Genomic DNA, 11460 nt, shown 5'->3' with positions numbered 1-11460 from the left:
CTCTCTCTCTCTCTCTCTCTCTCTCTCTCTCTCTCTCTCTCTCTCTCTCTCTCTCTCTCTCATCACTAATTTTTTAACACAGAATCTTCTATTTATTTATTTTTCCATGTGCAGTAAAAATGTTTAAATACTTTGTTATATTTATATATGTGCTGGCATTGTTAACTGTAAGGAAAAAATAAAGAGATATTTATCTCATCTTTGTTAAGAAATGAAGTGACATTTTATGAGTTAGAAAAGAAAAAAAAAGCAGAAAACGAAAAACAGCTTTACTGTAATATTTTTCACTAGCTCAGTTACATTTTGACTTGGAAAACCTACCTCGCAACTTAGGTCATGTTGGACATAAATCTACATGATCCATTACATGATTTTAGTTTCTGCAAATATATATTTGGTTTCTCTTGTTTATTCATTTTCTCTTTTAGTTTGCTGTGAAACTAACATTTTAATGAATATAGATGCAAGTTTGGCTGTGGCTAAGAATTTTGATTCCACATTGTGGTAACTTGAGCAGGTGTTTTTGACTATAACCTCAAACTGACTAATTCTTTGTGAGAAAAATTTGGTAGATGGAAACTGCAGAAGTGTGTGTGTATAAAATAAGTAAACAGGAATCTGGAACTTTTTGGTATTATTTATTCACCATTACACATGTTTCATTTACTTATAGGAATCACAAAATTGTACATGACATGTTGGATAGACATGTAAGAAGTTTCCTATTAGAAATTCTTCAGGCAGAGAATCAAATAATTCATACCTCACATCAATACAGCAACAACAACTACATACTGGATTGTAATACTTGAATAAGCAGATGTGCATCAAAAGGACATTGATTGGGTTTTAACTCTACCTACATAATTCTATATATATATAATCATCATTTAACTTCTGTGTTCCATGGATTGAACAGTTTGACAAGGATTTGAAGTGTCTGTTGTGGTAGAATTTCTGCGGTTGGATGTCTTCCCTAACACCAACTACTTTCCATTGTATACTGGGTGTTTTTTACATGTCGCTGGCACTATTGAGGTCACCATGTAGCTCGCAAATCAACAAACCCAGGGAGGTAGGATGTTGCATGTATGTTAGATGGAGGGTTAAAGTATGAGGAAAGAGGTTAAAGTAACACAGGTTCTCGTAGAGGAACTCCATTATATACACACACACGCACACATATATATATACATATATATAATGTATGTTAGGGTTGTTTATTGTCAAATAACAAATATTTATTGATGAGAGGACTCATTACTGGCTCGTGTTTATTAAATTTGATTTTTAAAAAAAAACCTATTTAAATTTATTACATTCAGGGGTTGATTGACTGTGACTTCAAGTTTTGCGTCTTTAAGTTTTATTCAGACTGTGAGAATAAACCCAAAAAAACTAAACTTGAAGTTGCAGTCAGCTAATGTGTGTGTATGTATTTTTTGATAATGTGTAAACAAAAACAAAAAAAAAGCTGATAAAACTGCTATATTCAAACAAAAACATACCTGGTGGTGATATTTATCTGTGGAACTCCAGCTGATGCCTTCTTGTCAAGCTCACAATCATAAACGCAATGAACCAGTGATTGGTTCATTGGAAATCTATAACAATCACATTATTATTATTCGCAAAACACCTAATACAAAATAATTACTTTTAGTAATTAACATTGCACTATGCTCCTTGTTTGTTAATGGTCTTTTTATTGGCATTGTTTTTTACTTGTATCAATCATTGTACTGTGGCCATGCTGGATTTTAGTCAAACAAATCAACACCCATATTTATGATTTTTTTAAAAATCTAATACTTATTCTGTTGGTCCCTTTTGTTAAGTTACAGGGACATAAAGAAACTAACACCAGTTGTGAAACAGTATGGGGTGGGGTGACAATTACAGACAGATACACACACACATAGACATTAATATGTATACATTCATGGGGTTCTACACAGTTTCTATTTACCAAATTCACTCACAAAGCTTTGGTAGAAGATACTTACCCAAGATGCCAAGCAGTGGGACCAAGACCAAAGCAACATACCGTTTTTGATGGCTGAAAAGACACACAAGTGCATAGGATGCCCCCTAGCTTAGGCTATACTTTTGTAAAATGAATTACCACTAAAATAACGTTTTAATTCCTCCATTTACCTGTATAACTATATATTATTACCAGTAATTATAAGCAATTTATTGCATCCACATTCAATATAAACATACCGTTAGCGATTGTTCACCAATAGATGGCAGTACACATTTCGTAAGCATACATACTGTTTTGAGCCTACATTGAGTGCATTGGACACGGGGATTTTTAAAGTCATTTTTGGGTAAAAAAAGGTGCGTCTTGTAGGCCATCAAATACAGTAGTTGCAAAATAACCTTCAAAACCACATATTTGCTACTTTCTAATGTAATCTGTTTGTTTTTCTCTTTTTTGATACAATGTATTTATGCTGTAAGTCTTTACACTCTACTGGTTAAGATATCTGCTTCAAAAGTGTCAATTGTCTAGCTTATTGTGTTTTTGCATTTGCAGCAGGAAAGAAATGGTATTGTTTATAAATCTTAATTACGTAATTCTTAGTCAGTTGTTGATTCTATTAAGTTTTGTATTTTGGTAAAGAAGTTGGGTGAGAACTCCTAATTAGAATTTTACATTTTCCGCATATAACAGTCAATCTAGAATAATATATTTCTATATTTTCTACCTAAAAAGAAACCATATGATTTTACTGAGTGTGACTAATATCAAACCCATTTCTTCCAATACATCTGCCTTGTAATGTTCAAAGTGTTGTGCAAAATGAAGTCTTTCTCTGAACAATGTTCTTATATCTTAGATAACTTCAATGCCAGGTTGTTTTATTCCGACCCCATCCTACATTGTTTTTCTATCTTCATTATTTTTTTAAAGAAATATATTCTCTTTAAAATGTCTATCACCTAATTTCATAACTCTATTACTACTAATAATAATAATGATGATGATAATAATAATTGATACTATATAACAGCCCTATTATTTTAATTACAAACTCATAGGATGAAGCACATCAGCCGCATATTGTACATATTTGAATGAAATGCTCCTACCCAGTTGAGCTACATAAGGTATGATCCAGTTGAGCTCTGACTGAAATAAACCTAACTACTGGGGCTTATTGTCTTCTGTGTTTTGTTGTGTCTGTGTGTCATTGTAGTCATTTAGACATTTATGTTTCATCAATTTCCTTTCGTAAATATATATTTTTCCCATCTGTCTGCTTATTATTTCTTGTATCCCTCCCTCTCTCTCTCACATATATATTATATGTATAATATCAAAAAGTGATAATGAGTGCTCAACACTGCATCAGTGGATAAATATTCTTTATTTGGGGATTAACAAGGCTACCATTGGTTTTATGCTGTGAGAAGTCTTAACAATTATCAGGCTTGCCACATGGAACATTGGTACTTGTCTCAATCTTGGATGAAACACACACACACACACACACACACATATATATATATATATATGAGAGAGAGAGAGAGAATAAGGCTGGCGAGCATAAACATTGAGGTCGCTGTCACTCTTATAAAATATGTACTCTTAAAAAGAAGTACATAGATATGTACTCTAAAAAGAATATTGAGTAATTCTTCAGCTTAATGTTAAATTGTTTTTATAACTCAACATTAATATATATGTATATAATGGGTGTGTGTATATATATATATATATATATATATATATATATCTGTGTATGTGTGTGTGTACTTCTAAATAGGCTCTCTTGATGCCAGAGCTCACTGATAATTAACATGTTACAACATTCTTTCAGTATCAGAAACCCTCCCTATACTCCAAACTATCTGATTAACTCACTTTATCTATTGCAGCCACTAATACTAGATTTAACACTAATCCACCATAACCTCATTCAGTTTGAAATTATGTATAGTGATGTTTATTTCTTCTTCAAAAATATTCCTAGTAAAACAAACAAATAAGTATAGACAATGTTATCCTGAAATATCTTTTTTTATAAGTGATTACAGCAAAAGATTCACCATTTTTAACCTACATTACACTTTGGAAAGAAATGCAAATCATTGAACAGAGTTATAAGAAATGTCTGTAGATTTTTTTTATTCCTGGATTCTGCTTGTCTTATTGGTCTGGACTAAATAGAAAAGTGATTACTTTGAAGAATCACTAGTCTCAGAATATTTGTGGCTATGTAATAAACAGAATGATTGTATATTATTGTTCCAGGAAAGCAGTTATTTCCATTTCTTCTTTGTATATGTCTTTCCAAACCTGAACCTACTTTTACTCAAGATCTTTATATTTAGTTTTGTCAACTGTCTGTATAAAACTCTTAGTAATATGTTTTAGAGCATTTTAATTTAATTATCTTACCAATTTTGGTGATTGTGGTAGGGTATATAATGTGTACATTAATTACTTACCTGATTTTTTTTTTTTTTTTTTTTTTTTTTTTTTTTTTGAGGGTTTCTTCTTAATTTGTATTTTACAATAAAAGATAAATGAACTAAGAATTGTGTTGCTTACACTTATTGGCTGACATTTTAACTGGCACTAAACAATGTTTTGGAAACCCATGGATTTTAATCAAATAAAATGATGCTTGAAATTTCATTTTCTTTTTTCAAAGGTTTGAGTTAGCTTTTCAATAGAAGATGGTGACCTGATAGAATCATGAGCAAGTCAGGCAAAATGTTTAGCAGCACTTCTGACTCTTTATGTTCTGGGTTCAAATTCTACCAAGCTTGACTTTGCCTTTTAACTTTTCAAGATCAGTAAAATAATTATCAATAGAACATTGGGGTCAATGTATTGGATTTATCCCCCTCCCTTCAAATTGCTGACCTCGGACCAAAATTTGATGCCATTTAGCTTTTCAGCAAACCCAAATTGAAGTTTTGGAAATATTTAACTCAGGTGGAAATAAATAAACTTACCATTGCTATTACAGTCTTTTTTCAATATATATATATACATATAGTGAGAATTCACAAAAGACGAAGACAGGTGGTGTAGAAAACATACTAGTACAAACATATACACAAACATATATATATATATATATATGACGGGCTTCTTTCAGTTTCCGTATACCAAATCCACTCACAAGGCTTTGGTCGGCCCAAGACTATAGTAGAAGACACTGGGCCAAGGTGCCACTCAGTGGGACTGAACCTGGAACCATGTGGTTGGTAAGCAAGCTACTTACCTGTTAATATAAAGCAATGGTTCTGGCTTTAGATAAAACTAGTTTAATAGAAGCTCCTTTCAAAATTCCTATTTTGTTTTTCTATACATTCACTTGTGAAAGCTGAACAATGTAAAACATCAGAGAAAGGAACATAGCTGTTTTTTTTGCAATAAATACGTCTAAAGCTAGATTTTTTCATGGATCCATATAATATTACTGTGGGCCCAATTTACTAATTTGCTTATGTAGACCCCCTAAATCTTATGGACCTGGTTGAAAATCACTGATATAAGGGTTTGTTCTCTGGTCAGGGAAAGGCTGAACTATTTTGATTCAAAGCAGATCAACTATGTCAATAATAAATGGCCCTTCATAAAGGATCAACTATTCGTATTCTGTCATTGTTCTAAATCATCATCATTTTAACATGTGTCAGATGGAATTCGATGAGGCAGATTTTCTACAGCCAGATGCCCTTCTTGTCACCAACACTCACCTGTTTCCAAGCAAGGCAATATATCCCCATGGCCAGATATGTTATAATAAAAGATTGGTAACATGACAAAGATGCTCTTTACAATTATTGTGCAAAGTCAAGACAAAAAAAAACACACACTAATAATATATATGTAATATGACATAAATTTATTGTTTTCACTGTAATTCAAGTTAGTTATTTGAGACAGATGCTGACCTGTTAAGGTTAGTGATGTGAAAGTTTCAAACATCAACTTCTGCCGAAGTCTGAGGCGTGTTCAGAAGTAAAAGTTAAGTCAGTTGCATTAAAGACATCAAGCAGTCCACTACCTATTTTCCATGCTCTATTAAGAGAGAGAGAGAGAGCAGTTGGAAAGTAGTGGACAGTTCAACATCTTTACTGCAACTGACTTAATTTTTACTTTTGAACATGCCTCTGACTTGGGCAGAAGTTAATGTTTGAAACTTTTGCAACACTAACCTTAATGGGTCAGTGTCTGTCTCAAACTACAGTGAAAATAATAAATTTATGTCTTACTACATATACAATGCACTTTTGGTTGCTATCAACCAATTTCTTTTATAATGCTTTGGTTAGCCCAGGGGCTTCAGTAGAAGACATTTGCTCAAAATGCCACAGTGGGATTGAACCCAAAGTTATGTGGTTAGGAAGCAAATTTGTTAAACACACAACCACATCTGCTATAAATAAACAAAAATACAGTGTTATGCTTCCTATGTTGTATTACTTTTCAAATATAACAAATATACATTGTTGTGTTATACAGTGACTATACTCTGAATAAATGTGAAACCATCATCGTATAGTGCCATAGTTCGGAGAGTGATGGGAGGATGGGTGTTTGGAGTATACGACATAGAAAATGCTTGATGAGGCAAGGATCATAATGTACAGGCACAAAGGAAATGCTCTCAGTGGAAAAGCACTTTCTGTTTATTCAAAGTAAAATTTGTTCTTCATGATAAAATCCAATTTGTTTATTTAAAGTAATATATACACTATGTATAGACAAGTTTAATATCCTTTTTTAATATTCCAATTTAAATACACTGAATTGTTATTGAGTATAAAGATCCATCATGTGTAAATTTAAGGTTAAACTACATTCAATATTAAATATTGAAACCAGCATAATAAAACTAAAATCCATTTGTCAAACTACAGCTATAATCCAATTTATTCATATAATAAGTTAAAATCAAATTTAATCAAATCCAAGGTATAATTCACTTTCTACGTAGAAGGGGGAAAATCACTCTCTGATTATTTAAGGAATATTCTGTACTCTACAAAAATAAATTTCCTGCATATCCCTCAGAAAACCACTCTAATACTTTATAATTTAATGTCCCTTTTTTCCAAGCAGGTTAGGCAGGAACTGACAAGCCAGGGGGCTGTGCTGAGCTCCAATGTCCACTTTGGCATGATTTCTGCAGCTAGATGCCTTTCCTAACACTAACCACTTTACAGAATGTATACTGGGTGCTTTCTTTCATGGCACCAGCACTGATGAGGTTCCCAAGTACTTGCAAGGCAAGATCCCCCACTGAGAGGAGTATAGTATTGAGGGATATGAAAGTATGACAGAGGGACAGGAGCAGGTGTCTTGTTGATAAGGTGAATATGTGGCTTCCATGTTTCAAAAAAAGCAAAGATATGAGGTCAAAGTTCAAGGTGAATATGAGCAGGGTAAAAGATCCTTCCTAAGCATTCATAGTCAAATCCATTATCCAAGTTTTAGCTCAACATATTCTTTTTTACACTAGGCACAAGGCCCGAAATTTTGGAGGAAGAGTGGGACAGTTGATTAGATCAACCCCAGTACACAACTGGTACTTAATTTATCAATCCCAAAAGGATGAAAGGTAAAGTCGACCTCAGCGGAATTTGAACTCAGAACGTAACGGCAGACGAAATATCACTAAGCATTTTGCCCAACATGGTAACGTTTCTTATTTCTTTATTACCGACAAGGGGCTAAAGATAGAGGGACAAAGAGATTAAATCGATTACATCGACCCCAGTGTGTAACTGGTACTTAATTTATCGACCCTGAAAGGATGAAAGGCAAAGTTGACCTCGGCAAAATTTGAACTCAGAACGTAGCGGCAGACAAAATACCGCTAAGTATTTCGTCCGACATACTAACGTTTCTGCCAGCTTGCTACCTTCTTTAGCTCAACATATTGAAGCTAAAATCTAATTTCCTCACACTCAAGATAAATCCCTAAAGAACATAGATACAGTATAAAATTACACAGAATATGTTAATATGTTTATATACACTCTTTATTGAAAGTAAAACCTCTTGTTACACATTTACCTATTTGAGGAGAAATCCACTTCCTACATATTAATAGAAAATATGTTATTTGTATCTTCAAAGTTAATTTTAATGTTTGTGTATTCATAGAAAATTTGCATATTCAAAGCAAATTCTATTTTCTTCTTCAAGGTCAAATGTAAAGTATGTGCATATTCAATGTTATTATTCAGCATATTTCAAGAATAATTTAATCTTTGCAACATACACAAGGAAATTTGCATATTCATCTATACGTTGTAAAAATCATCTCTAAATATTGGAGGTTTAGATATGCTCATGAATTTGAAACAGCCATCTATGTATCATACTTAAAGTATATACACTATTGTTGTTGTTGTTGTTGTTATTGGTGGTGGTGGTGGTGGGTTTAGTCAGCAGAAAGAAAACATCGCCTATGGCCCTTTTGTAGGGTTTCAAGACTGGTAACTAAAAGGAAGGGGCAAAAGCACAATACCTGGGTCATCCATAGTTTGGAAAACCAATGCAAATGCTTGTAGCAGAGTGAAATACACTCAAGGCATCTAAAAACCAGGATATAGTGTTAAAGCAGGTTATGAATCAAGTTCTCCACACCACATAAGAATAGGTACAAAGCCATTGGACAGTCTCAGTCGACCCACTTTTATTTCACTAAGCTTGAATAGAAGAAGCTTAGAAGAAACATACTTAAGGTGCTGCAAACTAGGACTGAACCCAGAACTACATGGACTGGACTAGGAAGCAAACTAAAAACTTCACAGCCATGTCTGAGCCCCAGTTAATTATTCATGGTGGTGTATATTCAAGGTGTCATCAACATATATAAAATTTAAGTGAAAATGACCTCACTATATGTGAGTGTGTGTGTGTGAGGGAGGGAGTATATATCTAAGGGGCCCAGACCCTTTTGCCATGCGCACATATACACTTTTAGTTTCTGCAAACCAAATTCACTCACATAGTTTTGCTTGGCCTAAGGCTATTGTAGAAGACATTTGCCCAAGGTGCCATACAGTAGGATTGAACCCAGCACCAAATGGATGGAAAGCAAACTTACCTGCAAAGCTATGCTGGATATATTCTCGTATTCTTTTATTATTTTATTTGCTTCAGTCATTTGACTGCGGCCATGCTGGAGCACCGCTTTTAGTCGAACAAATCAAGCCCAGGACTTATTCTTTGTGAGCCTAGTACTTATCCTATTAATCTCTTTTCCTGAACTGCTAAGTTACAGGGATGTAAACACACCAGCATCGGTTGTCAAGCAATGATGGAGGACAAACACAAACACACAAACACACACACACACACAAACACGCACACACAAACACACACACACATATATATATACATATATACGGCGGGCTTCTTTCAGTTTCCGTCTACCAAATCCACTCACAAGGCTTTGGTCGGTCCAAGGCTATAGTAGAAGACACTGGGCCAAGGTGCTGCACAGTGGGACTGAACTCAGAACCATGTGGTTGGTAAGCAAGCTACTTACCACACAGTCATGCCTGCACTATATATATATATTAGAGGTAAATATGCTCTCTTTGCCTATTCAAAATATATTTCTTCCTGTATATTGTTCATAAAACATACAAGTTGCACATTTAAGGTAAATTCCTTTTTTTTTAATTAATTTTTTTTTTATTTATCTACCGTTTCTTCTTTTGTATATACAAATCAACATTTTTACATATTTAAGGAATATTCTACCTTGTATATTTTCCTGCAAGATAAAAATCCCCTTCCTGCATCTTAAAGCTAAAACTTATTTTCCATATATTCAAGGTGGTGTATGATCTATTAATCAATTATTTTGCATTTTCAAGGTAAAAATTCCCCTCTTTATATATTCGCTTTAAAATATATTCATTACATCCACTCTGAAAGAAAACCCACTGCTGCAGTTCTGAGATAATATCCACTGTCTGAAAGTTCAAAGCAACTGCAATATTCCAAAAGACAATATTAACATTCAAGACATAATCCATATTTTTGCATATTGAATATAAAATCCTCGTGTAAATTCAATATCTAAGGTATAAAAAAATAATCTGTTCTCTATTTATTCAAAGAAAACCAATTTTATATATTCTTCTTACTGTGGCTTCTCGTGGCAGTCATATTGTCTTCACATTCAAAGGTTACTTACTCTGCCATTTGCATATTCAAGGTTTGAATCCACGTTTGGAATTAAAAGAATATTGAATGTAACTTAGATTCTTTGAATTTTTGAGATAAAATTTTACACTTTCCATATGACATTAAAATCCAATCTCTAATATTATTCTGCTTGTCATACTATGTACTTGGCTGATGCACTTTCAACAACCTTTAAACTATGGAATGAAATTGAAGATATAATTGAAAATATTAGTTCCATAAAACAATGTGAACATCCATTAAGTTCATCATCATCATAATCATCATCATCATCATCATCATCATCATCATCACCATCATCATCACCATCACCATCATCATCATCATCATTATCTCATCCACTTTTCCATGCTTGCATGGGTCAGATGGAGTTCATTGAGGTAGATTTTCTACTGCTGAATGCTCTTCTTGTCACCAACCCTCACCTGTTTCCAAGTAAGGTAATATTTCCCCTTGACCAGACATGTTTTTGCAGTATATTGGAAATGAATGACAATATCAAGACAAGACAAACTACACCCCCCCCCCATACACACACTCACATATATAATACATAAATATATATACATGCACATATATATATGAACAAGGACACAAGTGGAGTTTAAAATTCACAACAGCTGTTTTGACAGCACTTTATTGATGCATTCTTAGATTACATGATGGAAAAAAACCTGCCATCATCAGGTAAATTTTAAACATATAAACAGGTAAAACAAAATGTTATATATATATATATACACACATATATATATATATACACACACACACACATATATATATATATATCAAAATATGCAACAAGGATATCCAGAGGTAATGCAGTACGATCGTTTCATGCAACTCCATTTAATTGAACAATGCAATCATTACATCAATTTAAAATGCAGAGCAATCCTCAGCTGCACAAAGACATAGAATTTAATTAAATTAGAACAGATGGACACATTAGTATAATTATACCTAAAATCTCCAAGAAGTTAAGGAGAGAGACAAAGAGCATGTTGCCTCTACTACAGCATATAAGTTACTTAGAGTAACTTATATGTTGTAGTAGAGTTACTTAGAATAACTCTACTACATTGATGTAATGATTGCATTGTTCAATTAAATGAAGCGATCATACTGCATTACCTCTGGATATCCTTGTTGCTTATTTTGATTTTAATCACCTTACTTTGAAATTGTATGGATAATACCGTACTAAGTTCTGGTGCCTCAATTTAAGTACCATATTCATCTAAATCTAAATTTTT

The sequence above is a fragment of the Octopus bimaculoides genome, chromosome 4 (assembly GCF_001194135.2).
Source record: "Octopus bimaculoides isolate UCB-OBI-ISO-001 chromosome 4, ASM119413v2, whole genome shotgun sequence".
NCBI lineage: Eukaryota > Metazoa > Mollusca > Cephalopoda > Octopoda > Octopodidae > Octopus > Octopus bimaculoides.
The sequence above is the reverse complement of the archived record's forward strand: the minus strand, read 5'-3'. Positions refer to the sequence as shown.